Source organism: Theropithecus gelada, chromosome 12 (assembly GCF_003255815.1).
Source record: "Theropithecus gelada isolate Dixy chromosome 12, Tgel_1.0, whole genome shotgun sequence".
Lineage (NCBI taxonomy): Eukaryota > Metazoa > Chordata > Mammalia > Primates > Cercopithecidae > Theropithecus > Theropithecus gelada.
Window position 1 is genome coordinate 11,443,247 of NC_037680.1, and position 22,226 is coordinate 11,465,472.

Consider the following 22,226-nt stretch of genomic DNA (forward strand, 5'->3'; position numbering starts at 1 on the left):
TATTTCCAGTGACTTAACGCAACAAAACAAACCAACTGCCACAACCACCATGCAATCAACACACCAAACCTTTCCCTGAAACACCTTCAATACCTGTTCTACCAAAGTGAGTTAGGGCCTTGGAGTCTCTTGACATTCAAATGAGACTGGAAACAAGGTGATAAACATGAAGACATTTTAGAAACAGAGCAGATGGTACTCCACATGTTGGATCTAGGAACTCTTTTAGGAAAACTTGGGCCGCCTATTCCAGGAAGACACCTTTTGCCACACAAGAGGACCGTCAAACTATTTAAAATTTTTGTTTCATTTTTATATTTATCTTTAAGAGATTTCCCTCAAGAAAGAGGCTATTTCCTGCAGCGTGAGGAGATTATACATTTATGCACTAACACATAAACCTTGCTTGGACTTTATTTTCTAAGCCAGAAAGCATTTGTGGATGTGCAGATTTCAGTATGTTGCCTGTTAAACTGCATTTCTCACTTACGGGCACTGAACATAAATCATCCTGGAGGAACGAACATTCTTCCTGGCGTGAGGTATTTCAAAGACTGCCTCTACTGCCTCTTGGTGGGGACGGGTGGTGCCCAGGATCTGATCACATTTATGTCTCTATTTTCATGGTAAAACGTGAAGACGAAAGTAATGGACCGGATCTGAGTTCTCCTGGCTGTCATGGGCTGCAGGCTATTTTTCGTATTAAGCAGTTGAATACCGTTTGACTTGTCTTGGTGAAAAGAAACACTAGCTCTATCTTGTTGCATTTCCTCCAATAAAAAGGCAGCAGAACAAGTGAATCACTACGTCTGACCAGCATGTTTTCCTCTTACCCCTAAATGTGGTCTCCATATGAAGAGATGTACTAAGGAGAGCATAGGCATTTATTTCCCTGCCACAGGCCTCGGGAAATAAAAGATGGAGTGCCTAAAGAGACCTTCTCAGACCTAGTATTTTGCATATGCATATCACAAAAAATAAACCTGTATCACCAATATAGAACATGAAAGCAAACCAAAAGTCATAAAGAATTCTGGAAGTCAGAAAGAAGTTTCAATTCGATTAACAAAAGCTGCAAAACCAGAACCCAAAACACATCCAGGATAAAATTACCATGAAGATGAGGACTGAACTGGGAAAAACTGCAAGCTCAGATTGAACACAAGAGCAGGAGGGACCTCTTGGGCAATTGTCTGTGTGATATTTAAGTATGGTATTCCATGGCCACCCCCCTCCTTCCAGCAACTAGTAGGAGAGTTTGAACTCAAGATAAAGAGCTATTCTCTACTGAGGATTAGTTTCCATCTAAGGAGGCAGAGCCCTGAGGCTGGGGTGGGGTTTTGGGGTTGGGTTCTGTGCAGGTGTGGAGGCCTCACCAGGGCTGGAATTCATGGGCACCTCCCCTCAGACACTGTAGGCCTATTCAACAGAACCTGCTCTCCAGTCAGCGCTGCCAACTCAGAGGGCTTCTAATGTTATGTGGAGAACCAGGCATCCTTCCCCAGCTGTAGCCGACTTAGTGCTGAAAACACTTGAACTTGTCCAACATCTTCCACAAAGAGGCCAACTCTACAGAAAGACACTTAGCTTCGTGAGGACTGGTTAATTGGTATTTCAATGTGATGCCCATTGCCAACACCAGGACTCGTATAATGGGTATAGGTGCAAAGCAGGACCCATCTGGCTGGCAATCCTTATTTTAGATCTTGACATCTGACCATGAAAAGGCCAAGCTGGAAACAAAAGGGTGGCAGAGTAAGAATGAGGGCCTCTGCCTCCTGGAAACAGAGGAATCCCTTCAGGGGGCTGTGTATATTTTCACTGTGCAGCTCCTCTTTCTAGTTTGCTATCTTAGCAAGCTCTGTCAAGAAAGAATGTGGAAAGGGGAAACAGTGGGAAAATAGCCACTCCTGATACTACAACACCCCTTTCTCTTCAACTTTACCTCCAGAGACTGAGCCTATGCCATAGTTCATTCTCTAATACCAGCATAAACAGCTTTCAGGAGAATTATGCCTACTGAATCAACTGCCAATCACTGAGGGAAGATTTTTAGGATGGTTTAAGAAGATGCAGAGAAAGGACTTATGAAGTAGAAGATACCCACCCCTGCCCCACCCAAAATAAACAACTCAGTAGCAAAGACTTCTCTTTTTTCCAATAAAGACACTGACGTTAAATACAACCTGTTTCTTGGCCTCTTCTGTTCTCAACTCTAGCTTGTAATATGTGAATTTGAGATTATCCTCAGCAGTTCCACAAATGTCTCGTGGAATAAACTGATTACCAATACTGTGATTAAAAAGTGCTTTTATAGGTGGTAACCTGGAGGGCTGATACAACCTGAAGTAAACAGCACTGCGGTCTTGTTTGAAAGGTAATTAGAAAGCCATTTTGTTCTGACTGTGGAGAATCTGATTCAGGAGAAAAGTTTCTTCTCTCCTGAGGGGCCAAACCAAATATGTGATGCAACATAGCTGTGGCACTCTTTGAACCTTCTCATTGGAAAATCTGGAGAGAAATGGGACATACAGCAACTCTTAATTTGAAAGCCCTTGTGCCCAGAGCCCCTGTCTCTGTCCCAGTCCATCCTTGGAAGAGCAACGGTGCAATGCAGTAACTCAGCGCTGCCCATCACCTGATGGCGGCTGGTATGCTCCCCTGGGTTCTACCTGGGATGACCAAATGGTACCCTTAGCCTCCACTGAACACCCACTTCACAAAGACACATTATCCTAACTATTAGGATCTAATGCAACGGTTCTCCCACTGTGGACACAGACCAACATTGTTAGCATCACCTGCAAACTCATTTAGAAATGCAAATTCTCTGGCCTTTCCCCAGGCCCACTGAACTTTGGGGGTGGAGGAGCCCAATAATTTATGGGTTTAGGAGCCTTCCAGGTGATTCTGATCACACTACACCTTAAAAACGACTGCTCAATAGTCAAATTAACCGATCATTGCGATCATTCACTCCTGGTGTGTGAGCCACCCCTTCCCCCGCCCCCTTCCACCTCCTGCATTTTCAAGATAAATCATTTGACGCTATAGTGAATTTGAATTACTATCAGCATTGATGAACAATTCAAGGTTTCTTTTCAAAAGATCTCATTTTGGAGGGTAGAGGGCTGGGCAATCAGACCTTGCATCAGGTGAAACACTGAAGTTTAATTAAAATAATGCAAAACCAGCAATAGCTGCCCTGCTGTGAAGCCTATGTTTGCATTTAATGATGTAGGTGCCGTTTTAAAGATCAGCACGAGAGAAGTACCCATGATAAATGTGATGCAGGTGCACCTGGGATGTTACTTTTTTTTTTTTTTTAAGTATCTCCTCTCAAAGCCCTTATGCAGCTAAAACCATTCAATGAGTGGACTATGCACTATCTGGGATATGAAAAGACACCTGGGCTCAGGTAAGTTTTTTGTATTGGGACAGTCACCTAAGACAGAAATTCCTTTTTAAAATATACATATTTGGGATAGCAACGCAGACAGTTCACTTACCAGTGGATAGCAATTTAACTATTCTAATCCCTATTTTTCATAAAAATCAGCCACTCCTAGACAAGGCAGATGTGTTAAATCAATTTAGGAAGGCAATTTACTATGATGAGGTTGTTAAAGAGTCAAACGGAACATCAGGAAATTTATGCAAATATTTTTGGGAATTTGTTCTGAGTATGCAAATGCTATGTAATTAGTTATCATGCTTTTCATGCAAAATTAAATTTGCTATAATAACGAATCACACTCAAGAATAAGGCTAGTTAACATGAAAAGAACCCTCATTTTTATGACTGAAAGACTGCAAATTGAGGGTAAACTGCAGGTGAATCTAATTCCAGCCTTTAGGATTGTTGTTCATTCCGGTCAAACGAAACCAACTGCAACAAGGGGTAGGAGGGCTCTCTGACTCTAGACAGCACGTGTATGGATGCAAAAATCACAAGAAGTAGAAGCAATGGAGCATTCTGCTTTTTGGACTAGGCTGTCTCAGCTATCATTAGCCAGATACTCTTTTACCCTCTAATTATTTTGGAAGGACTCAGTACTATCATTTAATATTTATCAGACTAACAAAGCCAAACTTCTATTTTGGAATATCTCTAAAGTCTAATTACTGCTCAGTCCCTTCCTGCCCCAGGCTGACAATTTGGAGATAATTTGGACTTCCAGCATGTTGGCTCTTCCTGCCTCACTCTGTACATGTCCTCACTAGTCAGAGGACTCTCTAGACCTCCTCTCGCTGTCAAAGTCCTATGTCTGCTATATTTGCCAGGATATGTAAGAATTAGGCCCTTGGCCAGGCGCGGTGGCTCATGCCTGTAATCCCAGCACTTTGGGAGGCTGAGACGGGCAGATCACGGGGTCAGGAGATCGAGACCATCCTGGCTAACACGGTGAAACCCCGTCCCTACTAAAAATACAAAAAGTTAGCCAGGCGTGGTGGCGGGCGCCTCTAGTCTCAGCTACTCGGGAGTCTGAGGCAGGAGAATGGCATGAACCTGGGAGGCTGAGCTTGCAGTGAGCCGAGATCACGCCACTGCACTCCAGGCTGGGGGACAGAGCAAGACTCCGTCTCAAAAAAACAAAAACAAAAACAAAACAAAACAAAACAAAAGAATTTGGTCTTTTATGCCTCCTGGCCACTTGTAGCCCACTCCCATTTGGCCAGAACTGAGACATTTTCCATAGCATGAAACTTTCTATGATGACCCTGGAGAAGTCCTGAGCAAACCAGGTGAGTTGGTCACTCTAACACAATCACGTTTCCCCATTCCCAGGCTGTTTGCCCATTCCCGTGGGTGTCAGTTTTCCTAACTATGCTTCAGATTCCTCACTGGGAGTAGGCTCAGCCCTAACCTCTAGTGCTATGGACTAGTCCTAACCCAGGAGTCACATGTGCTCATCTGCTATCCACTAAAGAAGTGGAGGCTCCATCTAGTAAGCCTGATTGCTGACCCATGTCTTGCCTTATCCCAGGTGAACTGCTCAGGAATAAAGTTGTTTCCAGCTGCCTGAGGACTGACAGAGGGATCCTACTGTCACCTCCCCAGATCGGAGCCTGAAAGATACCAATTTGCATCACAGCCACCCCCACCCGACCCTCACCCAATCTGATTAGACTCAGTGCCCTTCAGTGGGACTAGCATTTTACTCAGGTTAGGCTCAGTTACATTCTTGCTTTATACCTATTCCACACAGGATCATTGTGGAAGTCCCAGTTTTGTTACCTAAAAATACCTTTCAACCTGCTATTAAAAGTGAAGCCTGCACCTGAACATTCATGTTGTCTTTTCCCAGAGGATCAGAAAATAGTTGCTATAGAATCTAGAGTTGTCAAACACTTTGTCATGTTAAGCTTACAATGACAAAACTAGGTTTTAGTAGCATGATTTTAGGAAAAAGAGGAACCCAAAGCCATACATTTGAAGACTATATATATCCCTTAGACTGAAGAGACAGACATGGTAGAAACATTTTATAAAAGAAGAAAAAAGGGGGAAGTGAATGCCTGGCTGCCCATAGAGACGTCCAGTTTTCTGTAGAGGCTGGCTGTTAACAGTACCTGACTCCACGGTTTCAATAAATAGCTCAATCACCTCGTTCTTGCTAAAACCTAAGCTCAATAATTCAATATTCCCTAGCCACATACAATGCATTTAACCCTTTTCCTCATTATCCCGCTTAAGCTAAAAAACAAGACAAAACACAAACAGGATGATGGCCAGATGAACTCTTAATTCCAAAACAATATCAATTTAATTCACTCCATTTGCTAGTATTGCCTTCTCAACCATGCCTTGTCTTAGCTCAATATGAATTAGGTAAAAATATTCATGCAATTTGGCCCACATCAAAAATTATATTCCTATATAAATTTGCATGTTTCTAGTTTTTCTACACTTCATACTTTGTCTCATAAGTCATGTTGTAGAGTGTCATTCCCTCATTTGTCATTTTTGTAAAGGCCATCCTATGAAGGTTTATTTAGCAGAAAGGCTAATAGATTTTATTAATAGGCATAGTCTTTCCAACCTGTAAAAATACCAATACTTAAGTCAAATATTTTTGTACCCACTATGCAAATAGTACTTTGCTAAAAACATCACCATTAGCCTAGGAGAATGAGACAAAGCATAGATGCAAGACAGTTCTATGCAGTAAGTGATACACACATTTTACAACAAAAAGGTATCATCTGTGATTGAGATCCAGATGCAGGTAAAAATCAAAGCTTGGAGAGTGAGCTTGTGGAAAGATAATTGATAAACTACATTTTACGTGATACTTTATTTTCAACACTCCGTTATGAAGTTTGCTTAATTATCTTTTATAACATAACAGTAAAACAGTGTGTCTGTCTCCGTATTACTGATGAGAAACCTGGGCTCTTAGAGTTCAAGTAACAATATCTGAGTGGGTAGTTGAAAACACAATGCTACACTAAATCATTAAAAGTAAAAGTTGGAAAATTACCTTTCTAGTAATTTTCACTGCCCATACAGAATATTCTTCTAACAATTGCATTTGAGAACCTATCCTGGAGTATGAGACTTTAGGACACAGAGAAGCTATGTGGACCTTGAATACTTTGGGTCTATTTCCTTATTTATAAAATGAAGAGATGGGTTCAGATCAGTGGTTAGCAAACCTCAGCCAGCACTAGTATCACCTGAAGAGCTTGCTAAAACAGACGGCAGGGCCCCACCCCCAAGAATTTCTGATTCAGCACACCTGGGGTGAGACCTGAACATTTGCATTTCTAACAAATTGTCAGGTGAGGTGGATGTTGATGCTGCTTGTCCAGGGACCACTTTGAGAACCATTGGACTGGTCTTTAGGGCCTCTAAGATTTTGAGTATGGAAAGACAGACAATATTATTAACTTCTAGACCAACTGCAAGTAAGAGTCCCCTCATTTATCCTTCCATCTATTCATTCAACAATTGGACACTTGTTCATTTGTGAACAAGTGTGTTTTCAAATAGTTTCCAGTTTGGCTAAAAGCAAGGAAAACATCTCAATTATTTAATTTATATAATTTATGGATATTTGGCAATTTTCTTTAACTCCATTTTGTGATCATGTAAAATCAGGAAAAAAGATCAATTAAATCAGGAAATGCATGCAAAAATTATTAACAGTGTCTGACACAAAGAGAGATCTCAGCAAACCTTAGCTCTATGGATCATGGAAACAATTTACATATCATATTGCACTTTCGCCTTTCACATTTTTATTCCAGCTGCTAGCATCTATCCTATTTCAACATCTCAGGGTTTTCCTCTTCATCCTTTGTTGGAGAATCTGATGAAGTTAGCAAGGCTTGGATCAAGGTAACGCTGAGGCAGGGATAGGCTGGGTTAAAGAGGAGAGAATGATTATATGCAAACTATACAACTGCTTCCTAACATGAGTTAATGGATTAAATACAAAATACCTGCCCTTCAGTGTGTTCCAGCTCTCATTAGTGCCAACTGCATCTCAAGGCACACCTTTCTCCTGTGCCACCTATGTCCTTGACATACAGTTGGAGCAGGAGATGGGGGCACTATTGGCAGCCAAATAAATGGACAGAACCAGCGTGATTGTCCGGGGAATCTGACAGAGAGGTAAATTGAACTTAATCACTGTCCCAGCCGAATCACATTTGTAAAAGCTGAGACTCTGTGGACACCTGTTATAAATCAAGCAATTCCTAATCAAGCAATTCCAAGCAATTTATAAACCTATAAATCAGGTTTTCCTACAAGACCTGAGCCTTTGGCTGATCTCAGTTTCTCATTGTAAGAACCATTTGCCCCACCCAGGGCCTGGCATCAACAATTTGGTATTATGCCCCAAGAAACTCCCCAAAACTCCTGGGATGGCACAAAGTTGTCCCAGCTATGTGAGTTAGACTCTGAGCTCCAGACAGAAATACTCATTTCCAGGTTCAGCTTGTAAAACTACCTGCCTTCACATATGTCCTTTGGCCCCAGGAGGTTTCCAAACCGCAACCAAAGCCTGAGATGAAAACTTGAAGAAGGCTAGACTGCATGAAATTTACCTTACCTATCCCGGGGCAAGCCAGAACTGGATGAGGCGCAAACCAGGCCTGCTGTGCAAATAGATGAACTCTACCTCTGGGGATGGCTCAGGTGGATCACAAACACCCCACTTTGAGAGGGCAGGAGGCCTGAGTGGCATTTAGGTTTCTCTGAGGCTTATTTTGTGAAAGCAAAACCGACTCGCTGAGAAAACATTTTAAAAATATTTACTTGGAATTACATAAAAAGTATTTCAAATGAATTTTTTTTTTTTCTTTTTTTTTTTCAGAAGCAGGCAAGTCTGTTTCATAGCCGGCTGCTGAGTCAGACAGAATAGCCAGGAGGACTCTGGGAAACCTCAGCCTCTCTGAGGCCTCTGCAGTTGTGAGGCTGGGAGATGTGGTTCTGAAACCCAGGCAAGTTGCTGAAGCACAGACAGGAATTCCCAGAATTTCCTCTATAGTTTTCACTTAGATGTCACAAAGAAGGCCTGATTTCAGCCAAGTAAAAGTTTGTTGCAGAGTCACACATGAGCACCAGTTGTAACTAAGAAAATATATATACATTCTAAAGCACATACTGTATTCCAAGTACGTTTTTTTTCTTTTCTTTTTTGAGACGGAGTCTGGCTCTATCGCCCAGGCTGGAGTACAGTGGTATGATCTCGGCTCACTGCAACCTCCACCTCCCAGGTTTCCTGCCTCAGCCTCCCAAGTACCTGGGATTACAGGCACCCAGCTAATTTTTTGTATTTTTAGTGGAGACGGCGTTTCCCCATGTTGACCAGGCTGGTCTTGAACCCCTGACCTCAGGTGATCCACATGCCTTGACCTCCCAAAGTGCTGGGATTACAGGCAAGAGCCACCAAGTCCAGCCTGCCAAGTACTTTTAGAATATATTCATTTGATTATTCACTCGAATTCTTCTGAACACCTGCTATGTGTAGTGTTAGGAGCTGTTGGATATAACTGTGATAAAAATGGACTATGTCCCCTTCCATCACTGCCGTATTCAACCTACCTGGGAGGGAGGAAGGCACTGGAATGCAAAACCATAGCTTTACCATGTTAAGCCACTTTCCCACCTGTACACGGGGAAAGAGCCAGAGAAATTTGAACAGGATTTTGTGTCTCCAAAGTGTGTACTCTGGCCTTTGGGGAAGGACGGATCCAAACATAAAGGAAGAAGAAAACTAGATGACTCCAGCTTATGAAGATAGCATTTATATATTTCCCTGAGTGCCTACAGAAACCTGAGAATACGGTACTCTTCTGATAGAAATTGACATTCCTTTTTAGTACAGGAACTTTGAGATGTTTCCTGAGGGATTTCCAAGTACTGCAACTCATTTTTATTATTCCAACCCTAGCCTTCCCTAAGCTCTTGCATGTCTAGTTTCTACAGCCACCATATACTGATTTTAGGAGTGTTGCATTGCTCAAAGTTATTGTTGGGTGCATGCACTGGACATTTGTTATTTTGGAGTACATCAAGCCCCCTTCCTTGCGGGGATCACTCCCCACCTAGCTCTGTGCACTCTATCTGCTCCCAGGGTAGAATTTGTGACCTGAATGAAAGCCAGTTAACACATCACATTTGCCTGGAGATGTCAAATGGTTCAATGATGGGCACTGGACCCAATCAGAACCAATGAGACTAACACGAGAATGTCATCTCTGCTAGCCTTGGACTCCCAACTTCAGCATTTGAATACTCACTGACACCTGGACCCATCATACATTGTGTTTGGATATGACCCCCCTCTTAAAAATGCTTGCAATGTTTGTCTTCACCTCACATCGTCAAAAAGAAATTGTTGATGGTGTGTGCTGGAGTTGGTAGAGCTGAAACTACGCAAATGGCTGTCACTAGAGGGCCAATAATGATGCTGGTTTTTTTAGCACTTATAGTTAATACATAAATAGAATCATGCAGCTCTCTAATTTGTTCTGGACAGTGGTCCACTTTAGGGATGAATTGCTCAGCATTTCTGGCAGAGGAACAGCAACCACTCAGGATATCATTGATTGAAAAACAATAAGGCCGGGCACAGTGGCTCACGCCTGTAATCCCAGCACTTTGGGGGGCCGAGGCGGGTGGATCACAAGGTCAGGAGATTGAGGCCATCCTGGCCAACATGGTGAAACCCCGTCTCTACTAAAAATACAAAAATTAGCTGGGCATGGTGGCATGTGCCTGTAATCTCAGCTACTTGGGAGGCTGAGGCAGGAGAATCACATGAATCAGGGAGTCGGAGGTTGCAGTGAGCTGAGATCGTGCCACCACTGCACTCCAGTCTGGTGACAGAGCAAGACTCAGTCTCAACAAAAAAGAGAAAAAAGAAAAAGAAAAACAACAAAGCTGGTCACAGAGCTGGTAAACTGGGGACAGCCAGAGCAAGAGTTCTGTAACAGCAGAGAACAGTCCTCCCTTCCCTCAGAGACGTTTTCCAGCTCTTCATTTGAAATGCTTTGCAGAAACCTGGAATTCTGGACATTCTGGTTATTAATATAAAGACTCCTATCATTCCATAGCTCCCATCTCCATTGACCTCTACCCCATCTCTAATGACCTGTTACAGCTTTGACATCACTCGCAGAGCAGGATTTAATGATGACTCATCTTTCATACCTCTTCCTGCCTAAATTCAACAGCATCCTGGCCGCTCACAGTTGAGTGCATTTACCAGAAACAGCAGCATTTCCTGGGTGCTTGCTGGAAATGCAGCATCTCAGATTCCACTTCAGACCAACTGAATCAGAATCTGGTCAAGAATCGGCTTCTAACATACTCGCAACTTGCTGCTGCTGCTGCCGCCAGCCTTGGAACCACATTCTGAGTAGCAGGAATGTAGACCTCAGTGTTTCCTAACCCTACTGATCATAAGGTCTGTTGGGGAACTTCTTCAAAATACCTGTTTCTGGGCACAACTTCAAACCCTTTGAATGAGAATCTTCAGAAAGGGGACTTTGGTATTTACAGCCAGCCCAGGTAGTTCTTCTGGACGGGCAAGCAGAGGAAACACTGGGAATCTAATTTAGAGTCCCAGGCCGAGCTCTCAGCTGCCTGCTCTTCTCCTGCCTGGATTTGTTGCTTAACAGATGGAAGCACAATACTGCTCCCACTAGGGCTGTTTCTTTTTCCCTTTTGTTCCTCCAAAGACTTGCTACCAAATGCTGTGTCTTCAGCATCTGGAATTGTTTTTTACCTTCTCTCTATGCAGTTAGGTAAGAAAGGATCTTGGAAGGATTCAAATCCCAATTCTAGGCAAAGATATGTTGATAGCCACATCCCCGTGGCAATGCTGTTTAATGTTAGTGTTTTGAAGACAAAAATGCAGATTCCTGGCTCTGGTTGTTCTGCAGGTTGTAGCCTTAATACACTGGTCGGTCTGAGTACGTAAGTTTTCTTGAAGACTGACAAAATGCAAGAACAGTGTTAGTAATGGAAGAAAGGAATAAAAATGATAACTGTCTCCATCTAGGATGTAGGAAAACAGTATTTGTTAAGGTTTTCTATCTCTCTGAAAAACTAGTAAATAATATAGTTGCCTAAAATTCTTAGGACCTTTATTAATTACTTCAATATTTTTCCTTCCTCAGCCTTGGATTTTTGTTGTTGTTGTTGAGACGGAGTCTCGCTCTGTCACCCAGGCTGGAGGGCAGTGGTGCGATCTCGACTCACTGCAAGCTCCATCTCCCGGGTTCACGCCATTCTCCTGCCTCAGCCACCCGAGTAGCTGGGACTACCAGCGCTGGCCACCACACCACCCGGCTAATTTTTTGTATTTTTAGTAGAGATGGGGTTTCACCATGTTAGCCAGGATGGTCTTGATCTCCTGACCTTGTGATCCACCCGTCTCAGCCTCCCAAAGTGCTGGGATTACAGGCTTGAGCCACCACGCCTGGCCTGGATTTTTTGTAAGACAATAGCGACATTAGTACCTGCAGGGCTCCTCCTGTGAAGACTAAGTGAATGCAGTGCGTAGACCAGTGCTTCTCAGTGGGGGATGACTTTGTATCCCAGGAGACACTATTGTTTGTCATACCTGAGAGAGAGGGGCTGGTACTGGCTACTAGTGGGTAGGAGCCAGGGATGCTGCTAAGCATCCTACAATGCCCAGGACAGCCCGCACCACTAAGATTATCAAGCCCCAAGTAGTGCCCAGGTTGATCCAGACCAAATACTCTCCATGTCTTCAGAACTTAATGATTATCACCCTGCCATCTCTCTACCAACATCTGGCCCCAAGTTACCTGATTGGTAGAACCAAGATTTGAAACAATGTTCCTCTGCCTCCAAAGCTGTATTCTTTTCATCCCAGCATGCTGACTCCTACTGGCAGCAGACTATGGTAATTTTTTCATGTTGATTTATAGGAGGTGCTGCAAATTGCAAATCTTGTTCTCAGTCCCCCAAATTCGCTGCATATCTGCTCTCATTATGTCATTTTCAGATGGAGAATAGAGGGTTGAGGCTTGGAGGAACAGAGGAAGCACAATATACAGAAAGTTGACATAGACTGGGATTTTTATCTATTTTGCTTTAAACAGAGCAACTGAGCTCTTATGAGAATCAAGAGATTTAAAACTTAATACAGTTTAGGGGGGAAAGCCAAAGACTCAACTACAGAGGTGGAAGTAGAAGTAGGCTGGAAGTAACTAACAATTTCTGACTTGTCGTGCCACCAGATAGAGCTCATGGAGTCTCCACTGCCCGGGCAGTCCTTAACATCCTTTGAGAGCCAGAGTGTTAAATATGTAAGAGCACTCGATAATGAACGCGTAATTGAAGCATGGGAAAAATCAGACACTGTGAACTCGATTATGATGTGTTGGTAACAAGGAGTGAAAGCACCTAACCTATTCAGTGAGGTCTGCAGATCCATCTACAAATGAAAAAAATATATAAATATTATTCAAAGGGTAGACTAGCTACAGTGCCTCATGTTTAATTTAAAATGCACTTGCATTCAACCTCAGATGAACAGTTCTGAAATGTCATGAAATGCTGGGAACTTTCATGGAGAGAAATCTTGCGGCAATCATAATATTAGAATTTGGTTGCCCTAGGGTGTCCATAATCTTAGGACAAAAAATACTCTTTATGTGGAAATACCCTGTAGTTACTAGGAGCCTTTTATTATAAAGAAAAAGAGAGACAATAAAAAGGAATTTGTTCTAAGGAGGCCTTTAGAGTTTCCTTTAACTGTTTCCTTTACCCACATAGCTTGCCATTAATACCGCTCTATTACACTTTCAGAAAGAAGAATCGGATTTTCCACCACGTCGCTGAAGAGGCATGAGAGTGGGACTTGGGCTATTCTGAGATGGAGGCTTCGCTGACAGCAGCCATCCAGATCTAGGTCTGCCTTCCTTTTTCACCTTATTAGCCATTTGCACCTCATAGTCCACAGGCCTGTGGAGGGGGCAAGGGACAACCAGGGGACAGCCATGTGGACAGGGAGCAAGGGAGGAGGAGTTGGGGCAAGTGCCTAAAAGAAGAGGGAGTACCAAGCGTGCCTTAAATATCTCACAGGTTTCCAGCTGGCCTAGCAAAACAGAAACGATATAGAGATGTACACAGGGGAGCGCCAGGTAGAATCTACCTACCAAGGATACCATTGATCTTAACAAAGAATAGCCAAGTGTTATGGAAGAGAAAAGGAGAATAAATCTGACGAAAGTCGGGGGTGTTGAAAGATGGTCAAGGTGTTTGGAAAGAAATAGAAAGGGAGGATGGGCTTAGCAAATGAGCAGACTCTAAAAGCCCATTGGAATTGTCAAAATTAAGGTTAGACACCAGGGAGAATATTTGTATCATGACACATTGAAATAATAAGTATATTAATTTATCTATCACATTCAATGCTGAGACAGATTATGTACCTTTTGTAATCCACTGAACACTCCAGAATTTAAAAAACGCTAAAGAAGACACATACCGTACCGCAAAGGTGAGAAAAAGGAGTGGTTGCCCAAGACCCCACTTCTGTTCAACTTCATGAAATCGCCTGTGGAATCTTTTAAATAGGGATTCTGAGAGATTCTTCTGGTTTGTGAGGAATCTGAGATTCTAAAGGCTCTCCAGATATACCCCTGAACAGTAATCTTTTACCAGAGGGGCCAGTGGCTAAGACACTGTGAAAGATACAGAGTGTAATACTGAGCATTATTTTTCAGATTTTGGAGGGAATGTGGCCAAGAAAGCAAGATTTTTTTTTTTTTTTTTTTTTTTTTGAGACAGGGTCTCACTCTGTCGCCAAGGCTAGAGATTACAGTGGTGCAATCATGGCTCACTGCAGCCTGTAGCCTTCACATCCCAGGCTCAAGTGATCCTTCTAGCTCAGCCTCCTGAGTAGCTGGGTTTACAAGCATGCACTACCACAACCAGCTACTTTTTTTTTTCTTTTTTTTTTTTTTCTCGTAGAGATGGGGTTTCACCATATTTCACAGGCTGTTCTCAATCCCCCGGGCTCAAGTGATCTACTTGCCTCGGCCTCCCAAAATGCTGGGTTTACAGGCATGATACACCATGCCTGGCTTAAATTTTTTTTCTTATTAAATGTATCAATAATTTTATTTAAAAAAAGAGGCATGTTTGTTTTGCCTTCTAAAAATACATGTTGTGACAAGCATATAATATCTATTAACAAAAAGAAAAAATTAGTTTGCAAAACTCTTAATTATAGCTTTATTTGATATGTAACTTTCTGCATCATATGGTATTAGTAGCAGCTAAAATATATTGAGGGCCAGGCACAGTGGCTCATGCCTATCACCCAAGGCTTTGGGAGGTTGAATCAGGAGGATCACTTGAGGCCAGGAGTTCAAGATTAGCCTGGGCAACATAGCAAGACCCTGTCTGTACAAAACACTAAAATTAAAAAAAATTAGGTGGTGTGGTGGTGTGCACCTGTACTCTCAGCCTACTTGGGAGGTGTAGGAGGGAGGATTGCTTCAGCCCTGGGATTTAAGTTTGTAGTGAACTATGATTGTGCCACTGTACTCTAGTCTGGGCTATAGAGTGAGACCTTGTATTAAAAAAAAGAATAAAGTATTAAGCATATACTATGTTCTAAGCACATATTAACTCATTTCATACAGACAGACATACATGCACACACACTCTTGCTGTACCATGTGCTATTATTGTTCTCATTTTATGGATTAAAAAATGAGCAAATATGTGTGCAAAAGTGTGTGTGTGTGTGTGTGTGTGAGTGTACATGTAGTTTTAGGTAAAAGAATAAAAGATCTCCTAATTGTCCTTGACTGATACAGAATTTTTTTTAGGCTATAATCAATATTCTTGTGCTGTGCTGATTAAGACTTTTATCAGTTCTTGGGCTAAATATAAATATTTATACTCCTTTTTTGTTGACAGGTTTTAATAGTTTAAGATAGATTCGTGGAGAGGGTAAAAGATGAATAGCAAACAATTGATGGATTCTTCTAAAGTTTAACGTTAATGATTAAACAACATCATCTGATGACTTAGTCAGCAACTCAAAGACAATAAAACATAACCAAATCTGTCAATTAGCATTTTCATCTTCTCTCCCAACAGAGCTTAATGGCATCTGCAAAATGCAATTTTCAACCCAGAGCTCTTTGACATTTTCTATTTCCTCCCGTGTTCCTCTCCCGTTGTTCCCGTCATGACTGAGAGCAGCAACGTGTTCTGCTCCTTGGTGGCAAATGCATCACCTGCCATTGAAAGGAAAGCAATTATTGTGTCCTCGCTAAATCTCAGGGATGACTTGGGTACTGCTTTTCCACTTAAGTGCATAAACAGCCAACCCAGGATCGGTTTTAAGTGGCTGAACCTTAGCAATAGCAGCTGGGCTACAGGTTGATGTCACCTGAGGTGCCCATTAAAGGTGTGGAAAGCTGCCAGACAAGAATGACTTCCAGTAACTATGACTGACTTCTCCCCAGGGGGAGCATGCCGCATTGCCACACACAAAGTGACAAATAACGACTGTGAAGATAGCATTTTGCCTTTATCTTCCTGGTCCTTCAGTTTGAGGACAGTGACACGGGCGTGGAGGTTAGGCTGTTTCTTGGATGGGTTTCCAGCTGGTGGGAGTGGATGCTATTTACACAACTGTCAGGAATTACAATTCTTCCTCTTCCAGGCAACTATGTTTAGCTCACATGTGTGCCACACATGTGTACACCCCTGTCTAACACCACCATCTCTGAACCTTCAAGAAAGAAGATTCCAGGTGATGAGAAAAAGTGTGCCCTCAGCGAGACTTCAGGGAGTACCTTGGAGCTTTACATCTAATGAGGATATCTAAATTGTTTTTCTAAGCTTCAGAGTCAAGTGCCCCGACAAAACGGGCTCAGTATAACATTTCCCCTTGAGTTATTTTTAAATGCACCTTTCTTTTTTCACTGAGCTAAAGAAAATTGTCTTATAAACACCATCAATGCACCAAATGAAAGATTCCACTCTAAATAAATATGGCAAGACTCTGTTAACCAGAATCCAACTCTCTAATGCACCCAATTAACCAGAATTAAGTTCACTACCTCATTTTTAGAATAAAAAACCAATACTTAAGAGCATATAATAATTTCAGCCAAAAAAAAAAAAAACCCACAAAATTTTCAGATCTTTTTCTGCAACCACTTGTCTCTGCGGTGCATTTTCTACCTGTTTATACAGAAAATGAGTTTTTAGAATAATGATTGAGGGAATAATCATACAGTCAACATGTAAACACAGAATTATTGGCATGCTTGTGCTTCAGACTTGAATGTTTTAGGAAATAATGTCCACTGTCTTTGAAAAGAAAATGTTTAAGGATTCTGAGATTAATGATAAAGCAAACAAATTTATATTCACCCCTACGCCTTGGGCTCCTAGTATTACAGAAAAAAAATAATAAGTGTTTCTTTTACCCTGCTATTTGCTCTGCTTCTAGGGGAGGTCTGGAAGCTTTCCTTCACTTCACAGATGGGTGACCCAAGGTGGGAGGTCAAATGACTTGCTCAGAGGGAGGCAGCATGTCAATACCCAATGCAGGGTTAGACACCGGAGGTGTGGACTGAGCCCTTCACGGGCATATCCATCACTGTAGAGGCGTACAGCTTGAAACTACTTTTCCGAAAGGTTCTCTTTGGAGGGAAAATTCTGGTCTCAAAAAAATGAAACTTTGATTACCCAGCAACAGGACTCCTTGCCAGCTCTTTTTTGAAATAATTATGAATCTAAAACGTGCCCTCAGTTTCTCTAAATTTCCCTTTAATGTTCACCGTCAGAATGAATACAACACCTCCACAAATTAAGTCTTCCCAGAATTAGTTCAGAAGTACGCTTTCTATTACTCTGACTAGCAGCTCCTAGAGTTTCATAGGAGAACAGGAGTTAATTCTTTTCAGAGTTGCTCCAGGCAAAAAAGCAGGGGATGATAATGTTTAGGTACTTTTCTCCCTCTTTTTTAGATAAATCCCAGGGCCTGAGGTCTGAAGAGGTCATTAGTCAGCAGATGGTATTATACATCGGAAGCAGAAAGGCTATGGAGTCACTGGGGGCTGGGTCTGAAGCCTGGCTTGAGGCCTTTAATGCATTAGCAATGAGTGTTAATGCTCTCTGCTTTCTTCCATGCCTAGGAAAAGCCATGGCCTTGACAAGCTCAACAAATAGAGTGTGGAAGCGAAGTCACACAGAAAGACTCAATGGTCCTACATTTCTACAGCTACTATCCACATTAGCCACACTCTGTCACCTTGTCAACCACCACTGAATTACTAGTAGAATTGACAGTGGTGGCCATCTAGCATCTTCCTACTTACTTTCAACACTTTCCATAATCATATCTAAGTCCTTAGAGCCAATCAGACTGCATTGCTGAACACTATCCAAGAGAAAACTTCTCAAATCTCCTTTGCCAACATTTCTATATCATGTTTATTTTGCTCACCTACATAGTGAGGGACTGTACTGGGTGTTGTGTGGAAATGAAAGTGATTAACACACAAGGAAGGTGCTTGTTTCAGCTGCACATGTACTAAAACTGGAAAGCTACAGAGAAGATTCGGATGGCCCTGGGCAAGGATGACACCCAAGTTTGTGAAGCACTCCATATAGAAGGGAAAAAATTAAAAACACAAGGGAGGACTTTGCAACCTCCTATGTGCATACACAGATTTAGTAGAAGGCGCTGTGGTAAGGGTTGTAGGAGGGACTCAATTTGCTATCAGAAGAAAAGTCAAGGGAAAAAGGCCATTAGTAATCTGTTGAGAGATGGTTTATTTCAATAGTTATGTGTGTGGACGCTGGAGCCATCCTGCTTGGATTCAAAGGGTGGCTCTGCGACTTAATGGTCATTTGACCTTGACCAAGTCTCTCAGTCACTTTGTGTCTCAGGTTTCTCTTCTGTAAAATGGGGATAATAATAATGATTCCTGTTTCATAGGGCTTTTAAGAGGATCATGTGAATGAATACACATAAAGCTGGCGCTGTCGTATTAGACATTTCTTTCGAAAGCTGAATTGGAAGTTCTCACGGTGGTGGTAAAGTATCTGTCATGGAGGGCATGCCATGTGACAAATGCTAGCTTGGGCACTTTTATGTTCATAATCTTATTTAATTGAACCTTCCAAGCAAATAGATATTATCACCCAGATTTTAAAAGCTATTGATCACAAGAGTTGAATACGTTGTCTGACATTTCATAGGTGGCCAGTGGCAAAGTGGAGATTCAAGACCGTGACTGTCCAGCTCCCAAGTTCATGCTCCTTCTGTCCCTCAGCACCACCTTTGAACATTCCTCTGTATCTGCATATAAAAAGAATTTCCTTTTATTGAGTATATGTAGATTGGGCTTGGTTATCAAGCTGTTCTCCAGTCATAACTACCCCTTGAAGGAGGCTGCTGCCCGTTTTAAAGGTGGAATCGCAGTAATGAAGCATGTGGAGCAGCAGATGCCTTACCAGAAAATAATTAGCAAAATTCCTGAATCAGGGTGCCCCTCACACTGCTGCAGTGCAGAAAACAGTGAACTGATTGATGTTAGATTTTTTATCTTGGTAAGAAGGAGCAGGTCAGCTCCTTTACAGCATGTGGCTGAGCTGGGTCTCTACTGTGAATCAAAGAGAATAGAAAGCCAAACGCAGGTCCATTTACTTGAGGTCATTCACTACCTTCTATAATAATGACATACATTTGCTGAGTGCTAACTGTGTGATATTCATTGCGCTAAGTGTTTTGCATAAAATGTCTTAAGTTTCATTTGGCCCAATGGTGCAAGCATGTTGTCATTCCCATTTTATAAGTGCCCACATTTAGACACGGAGCACTAAAGTAACCTGCCCAACCCTTCCTGGTATCCATGGAATGTCTCAGTGGTATTGGGATACAAATGTAGGTACTCTACTTTCTGAGATCTAATCACTGCTTTATAGTTTCTTACCCCTTTCACTCTTAATCAAAGCAAAAAAAAAACTGACTTGAAACAAGCAAATTGCTACACTTGACAATAGAAATATAAGCCAAATCTGAATTATTAGATTGCTCATAATTCTTATTTGACTATTAATTGGGTGCTTTAACTGGGATGGGTGTACCTTTTCCTTTCCTTTAGTTGGATAATTGCAAGTGAAAATTTTGGATATTATCATTCATGTACAGAGAGAGCTAGAAGTTAGCAATTACACAAATCCCCTTAATCCTGTATGTATTTTACCTGCACTGTAAATCTCCTTCATTTTAAATCTGCCACTTGTTCTATAAAAAATGTATAGACCAAGGAACCACAAAAAAGTTAAATAAAAATTTTTGCCTAATGATATATTGATTGTGCATACATATCTTTACTTTTGCATATTCTATGTTGCCATTAAAAGATCCATTAAAAGCTGAATTCAAATAATTATTCACTGCTCACATTACTATGATAATCAATTGCCTATTATGAAAATTTCTGCCATCTTTAAGAATTGCTTTGCTAAGTGAAGTAATTAGAACTGATATTTTATTTTCTATTTCAGTTCCAAAAATTGATTTTATATGCTAATCAGAGTGTGGAAATTGGGACATAAATTTTATAAACAAAATGAATGGCTAGTCAGGCTTCCTACTTGACACTTTATATAGTGTGTGGTGTTTTTCAAGGCATCTTGCTCTTGAGAACACACTGCCGATTGCTGTATCTGTCAGGACTAGGTAGGAGAAGTTTTTCGTTTTATAGAGTCTTAAGTATCCGAAATTCCAAGAATTAAGAGGTGTGGGCCTTCAATCAGTACAGAGGGTGGAAAACCACATCTTTTGTCCATTAAAATAGCCACTATTTCTTAGAGTCCCAAGAGAAAAGCAGAGGACAGACAGGTATCATTTACCAACTGTCTTGAGTGTGCCTGGTGTTAAACTCCTGACACATATGTTTTTTCTGTTCCTCATCGTTATCTGCCTAGGTAGTTTATAAGGAAGCAGACTCAGACCAGGAATTTAATTTGTGATCACACACCCAGTAAGCGGCTAAGTTGGGAATTAATCCCGGTCTGCAGGTTCACAAGACCACACTTTTCCTTTCCTTTAACCCGGCCAAGTGCAGACAGCTGAAGTGAATACATCTCAGCACAAGGATCGAGCTTCATTATGATTTTGCCCTTTGGCACAAATATCTTGGTAATGTTTCAAAAGAAAGTTAATGCCTTCACTTGGTTTTTATGTGATGATGAATTGTAGAGGAAGATCCAGGAAACCACAGGTTGAAGATACATTTGGAAGCAAAAACACAAATAATATTTTCATATATATTACTGGAATTATGAGGTGAAATGAAAGGAAGAATGAATTTGGTAAAATAAAACAAGATGGTAGTTCTCAATTCCAGCTCAGCTAATAAGAAAATGGGAAATTCTGAGTAAGTTCCCTATCTGGGTCTGAAACAGCTCATTTTTTTAAATGAAGGGTTAAACTCTTTAGGTAAGAGTTTCTCTTTTTGCTACACTGGTGGCTGATAAAGTTTATTTCATCTCTAAAAGTGACAGGGAGTAGCCTTCTGTTTGGCAGAGGTACATCCCTACTGGGTCTCACTCTCACAGGAACAGAAGGGGCACTCATTAAATACTGTCACTCTGTTTTGCCCCCATGATCCCAGGTGTCTATTAGAGAGACGTAAGTGACATTTTTATAATAAATACCAAACAATGAACGTTGTCAGATCCTTTAGGGCCTTGGTCATAGATCAACAGACTTCCTATGGCCATAGCTAGAACTCAGGCCTCTTTCCACTTTGCTTTCTGATCCCCCACTCTCCTTCATTTTATCATCAAAAAGAACACAACTTACTAATATGCCAGTAGGGCAGACAATTTTAATTTTTCACATAGTATATGGACCCACACTCAGCATACCTGGGTTTAAATCCAGCTGCTGCTATTGTGTAGCTGAATTTCTTGAACTTCCTCTAAACTTTTCTGGCCTTGGAGTCCTCATTGGTTTGAGATTTCTCATGTCCTTTATGCTCCAGATTCAGAACAACTTGAGATGCAGGCTTACAGAAGCAGTTAACTACCAAGCTGGGGTTCTGCATTAATGCTCTGCTAAATGTCTGTGCTATAGGGATGAGTTCTAATCAGACTGACATAGAAAGAATTTCCCTTCTTATTATGGGGTAAAATTCATACATTACCCCCAGTACTTTAGAATGGGGTTATATTTGGAGATAGGATCTTTAAAGAGCTAATAATATTCAGATAGGGTGGGTAGGGTGGGCCCTAATCCAATATGACTGGTATCCTTGTAGAAGAAAAGATTAGAACATTACCAGAGAGAGACAAGTGGATGCACAGAAAGACAACCATGTGAACACACAGCAAGAAGGTGGCCATCTGCAGTCAAGGAGAGGGGTTGCAGAAGAAGCCAATCTTGCCTACACGTTGATCTCAACCTTCTAGCTTTCAGAATTGTAAGAAAATGAATTCCTGTTCTTTAAGCCACTCATTCTGTGGCACTTTGTTATGGCAGCCCTAGCAAACAAAATATGCTCATTATACCAATAATCAACTTCCTTGGATAGAATGGACCATTCTTAGGATGAATTTCATGCTGTAGCAGGAAATGCATATGTTTAAACAATTTTGCCCCCAAAGTTAACAAACACTATATAATATGGGCTATACTCAGATATCTAAATATTTTATTCCTTCAAGTACAAACATTTGAATAAAA

The 22,226-nt window shown here is 41.5% G+C and overlaps 1 protein-coding gene and 1 non-coding gene across 4 annotated transcripts in view; one reads left to right on the forward strand and one right to left on the reverse strand.

The window, feature by feature from the left end:
- The window catches only part of NCKAP5 (NCK associated protein 5), an 835,293-nt gene that overhangs the window by 640,752 nt on the left and 172,315 nt on the right, over nucleotides 1-22,226 (reverse strand). The gene's annotated exons all lie outside the window — the stretch shown is intronic.
- Nucleotides 18,036-18,141, forward strand: LOC112636769. The gene has a single exon (XR_003122245.1). It is a non-coding gene; the product is annotated as a U6 spliceosomal RNA (small nuclear RNA).